We start from the raw sequence: 4897 nt of genomic DNA on the forward strand, positions 1-4897 counted from the left end.
CAGCCGATGCCTCACACCAAGCTCTTTTGCCTTCAATGCTTCATAGAACCATAGATCTTGGAATGGTTTGGGTTGGAAGGGACCTCAAAACCCATCCAGTTCTACCCCCTTGCCACAGGCAGGGACACCTCCCACTGGATCTGGTTGCTCCAAGCGCCATCCAACCACCACTGCTCTGGGCAACCTGGGCTAGGGCCTCCTCACCCTCACAGCAAAACGTTCCTTCCTAAGATCTCATCTCAATCTCCCCTCTTTCAGCTAAAAGCCATCCTCCCTCATCCTATCCCTGCACTCCCTGAGGAAACTGCTTCTGGCTTCAGTGTGGTTACACGGATGTGGACTGGTTGGAGGAAAGGAAGGAGGATTGAGGATCATCGACTCATAGAATGCTTTGGTTTGGAAGGGACCTTTACAGCTCATCCAGTCCAAATTCCCTGCAGGGGCTGGGGCACCTTTAACTGGATCAGGTTGCTCAGAGCCCTGACCAACCTGACCATGGGTGTTTCCAGGGATGGGGCCTCCTCCTTTCTGCTGGAAAGCAGGAGGAGAAAATTCTTGTTCAGTCCCACGCCGCTGCTTCCCAAGGTGATGGCAGCTGCTGGTGCTTTGTCACCTGAAAAACAACTCCATTACATTCGAACTTAGGCTAGGTTTTGCTTGGTTTCCTAGACTGACACTGTTTCTTCTTCTAAATCTTCATCAAACATCATGTTTTGGGGATGACTCTTCCTGAAAACAGCTACAACAGCCAAGAACAGGCTGGACGCACCAATCTGGCCTTTAATATGGAATCATAGAATCATAGAATAGTTTGGGTTGGAAGGGACCTCAAAGCCCATCCAGTCCCACCCCCTGCAATGGGCAGGGACACCTCCCACTGGATCCAATTGCTCCAAGCCCCATCTAACCTGACCTTGAACACCTCCAGGGATGGGGCAGCCACCACTTCCCTGGACAACCTGTTCCAATGTCTCACCACTCTCATGGTGAAGAAATTCTTCCTTTTGTCCAGTCTACATCTGCCCCTCTCCAGTTTATACCCATTCTCCCTCATCCTATCACTACAAGCCTTTGTGAACAGCCCCTCTCGAGGTTTGTTGTAGCTCTTTCAGGTACTGGAAGGTGCTATAAGGTCTTCTCGGGGCCTTCTCCAGCCTGAACAACCCCAACTTTCTCAGCCTGTCCTCGTATGGGAGGTGCTCCAGCCCTCCGGTCGTCTCTGTAGCCCCCCTCTTTAGGAGGTCCGTCTTTAGGACCAACCAGGGCGTTTTGGTGTGGTTTCCAAGCTCTGGTGGCAACCCCACACTAGGAGATAACGGAGTCCTCACCTTGTCAGAAGTGCCTGTATCTCCCATCCCAGCCCTTTTTCCCTGAGGGCTAATCTGGTCAGGAGAAAGGATCAAAAGGAGAAACAATTAGCAAATGGAAGAATTTAATGATGCTAATTAAAATGTATTAAGTGTAGCCACTGCCTCTGCACCAGCTGCTTTGGCAGGAGCCTGGAATCCACGGAGCACCAGCCTTGCCCCGATGCGGAGTGGGGAAACGGGACATCTGGTGCGTCCTCCCCCCGGCCCCTTGCAAGAAAACACGTTTGAGGAATCCTCCGTTTCATTTGCTGCCACTCGCAGGGTTCGCGGTGGAGCCCCTAATTAGCTCCATCTCTGCAGGAGACCCCTGGGACCTCATTAGGCATTTCAATTAATGAATAGCCAGAGCTGCAGAGGGAGAGGGGGCCGGAGGCTGTTTGATCACGGTGGCTGCAATTAAGCGAGCAAACGGAGGTGACAGAAATAACCCTGCTTCCAAAAACAAGCGGCAAAAGCACCAAGCTGGCTCCCAGATGCTCCCAGAAGTTTGCTCTTGGCAAGCTCTTAACGAGACGTTCGCCAGCTCCCAGCAATAAAAACCTTCACCAAAGCTGTAACGAGTTTAGGACTGGGGGCTCGTCACAAAAATCACACCCTTTAAGGGAGGTTTTAAACCTTTTCTTGCCGTTTCTGGACAGCCGTTGCCCATCCGTCCTGGTGCTGCCCACCTGCCCTGGCAATACTTATCCATCCAGGTGCTGCCCATCCATCCAGGCGCTGCTCACCTGCCCTGCCTGGTGTTGCCCATCGGTCCTGGTGTTGCCCATCCATTCTGGCGCTGCCCATTGGTCCTGGTGTTGCCCATCCATCCAGGCATTTCCCATCCATCCAGGCGCTGCTCACCTGCCCTGGTGTTGCCCATCGGTCCTGGTGTTGCCCATCCATTCTGGCGCTGCCCATTGGTCCTGGTGTTGCCCATCCATCCAGGCATTTCCCACCCATCCAGGCATAACCCATCCATCCAAGCATTGCCCATCCACCCTGGTGCTGCCCATCTGTCCAGGTATTGCCCATCCACCCAGGCATTGTCCATCCATCCTGCCCATGGCTGATCCAAGCCAGGTGTTCTTATTGAAGCACCTCCCAGAGGACAAAACCTTGCTAAGGAATTCGTTTGCTACAAATAACCAGTTGGAGTGCAACATTTCATCCAGCTGTGTCACTGCTACCATGGATATATGGATACCACCATTAGCCTGGTTCAACTACAAGAGCTTCAGTGTGGTCATTTGAGGCTGGAGCAAGATTCATGCTGTGAATGCTGGAGTTGATCTGTGCAGGGACAGGAGCTGGACTTGGTGGTCATTGTGGATTCCTTCCAGCTCAGGGCATTCTATGAACATGTAGAATAGAATCATCAGGTTGGAAAAGACCTTTGAGATTATCAGCTCCAACTGTACCTGTCCACTAATAAATCATATCTTTAAGCACTTTATCTGCCTCTTAAACCCCTCCAGGGATGGGGACTCCACCACCTCCCTGGGCAGCTGTTCTGGTGCCTGAGAACTCCTTCAGTGAAGACATTTTTCCTAATGTCCAATCTAAACCTCCCCTGATGCAACTTGAGGCCATCCCCTCTTGTCCTATCACCTGTCACTTGGGAGCAGAGCCCAGCACCCACCTCACCACAACCTCCTTTCCAGGAGCTGCAGAGCGCTATGAGATCTCCCCTCAGCCTCCTCTTCTCTAAGATAAACAACCCCAGATCCCTCAGCCGCTCCTCGTAAGACTTGTTCTCCAAAACACGTAGCTGGTCTTGCCCTCTTCTCCAGGAGAAGTGAAGCCAAGAGGACTCTGGTGGCCAGTTGCCCCTCTTCTAGCAAGGCATAATCCAAGCCTATCTCTGTTTAGGAGCACTGCAAAAGCATCGGAACAGATGTTCCTTTTCTGTATGGGAAAACGCCGAGTAAAACAAAGAAATATTCTCCTGCTGAAGCCCCACATCTGTTTGAAGCTGTCTGGCTCTGGTTCAGACTTCAATTCTTGTGACAGGTCTCTTCATGCCTTTAATTTCCCATGAAATCCAATTCAAGGAGTTGTTTGGCCGCAGCCTGCTCCCAGTGTCGGGGCAAGCGAGGCTGCATGCGATCCTGACGTTCCTTGCTGAAAACCAGGTTTTGGAACAGCTTTTCTTAAAAAAGCCGCTTTTTGCCTTTTTTCAAGCTGTAGCTGTGCACGTTTTGGGTGATGCTTTAATCCTCTCAATCCTGGACGGCAGACAACCGTGCAACACGCTAGCAGGATGCCATCAATTAAAGCATCGTGGCTGGTCCTCCTGAGGCTTGTTGAGGAGGATTCTGCCCCTCTATCCCTCTCTTGTGAGACCCCACCTGGAGTCCCGCTTCCAGTTCTGGAATCCTCAACATAAGAATCATAGAATAGTTTGGGTTGGAAGGGACCTTAAAGATCATCCAGTCCCACCCCCTGCCATGGGCAGGGACACCTCCCACTGGATCAGGGGCTCCAAGCCCCATCCAACCTGGCCTTGAACACCACCAGGGATGGGGCAGCCACCACTGCTCTGAGAAACCTGTTCTAGTGCCTCATCATCCTCATCGTGAAGAAATTCCTCCTTATATCTAGTCTGAATCTGCTCCTCCCCAATTTAAAGCTATTCCCCATAGTTTTATCACTCCAGGCCTTTGTAAACAGTCCTTCTCCAGCTTTCTCGTAGCCCCTTTAGGTACTGGAAGGTCGCTATTAAATCTCCTTGGAGCCTTCTCTTCTCCAGGCTGAGCAATCCCAACTCTCTCAGCCTGTCCTCATAGGGAAGGTGCTCCAGCCCTCGGATCATCTTTGTAGCCTCCTCTGGACCCGTTCCATCAGCTCCATATCCTTATGTTGAGGATTCCAGAACTGGACACATGACTCCAGATGAGGTCTGCCAAGAGAGGAACAGAGGGGCAGAATCCCCTCCCTCGCTCTGCTGGCCACGCTGCTTCTGATGCAGCCCAGGGCACGGTTGGTTTCTGGGCTGTGAGCGCGCACATTGAGCTTCTCATCGACCAGCACTCCACGTCCTTCTCCTCAGGGCTGCTCTCAAAATGATATGGAGCTGTTGGAACAGGTCCAGAGGAGGGCACAAAGATGATCTGAGGGCTGAAGCACCTCTGCTATGAGGACAGGCTGAGAGAGTTGGGGTTGTTCTGCCTGGAGAAGGCTCTGAGGAGACCATAGAGCAGCTTCCAGCACCTGAAGGAGCTACAAAAGAGCTGAGGAGGGGCTTTTCACAAAAGCTTGTAGTGATAGGACAAAGGAGAATGGCTTTAAATTGGAGAGGGGTAGATTTAGACTGGACATAAGGAGGAATTTCTTCACGATGAGGGTGGGGAGGCCCTGGCCCAGGCTGCCCAGAGCAGCAGTGGCTGCCTCACCCCTGGAGGTGTTCAAGGCCAGGTTGGATGGGGCTTGGAGCCCCTGATCCAGTGGGAGGTGTTCTTGCCCATGACAGAGGGTGGAACTGGATGATCTGTAAGGTCCCTTCCAACCCAAACCATTCTATGATTCTATGAAACTTGCCTTATCCC

This window comes from Cuculus canorus, chromosome 26, assembly GCF_017976375.1.
Source record: "Cuculus canorus isolate bCucCan1 chromosome 26, bCucCan1.pri, whole genome shotgun sequence".
Taxonomy (NCBI): domain Eukaryota; kingdom Metazoa; phylum Chordata; class Aves; order Cuculiformes; family Cuculidae; genus Cuculus; species Cuculus canorus.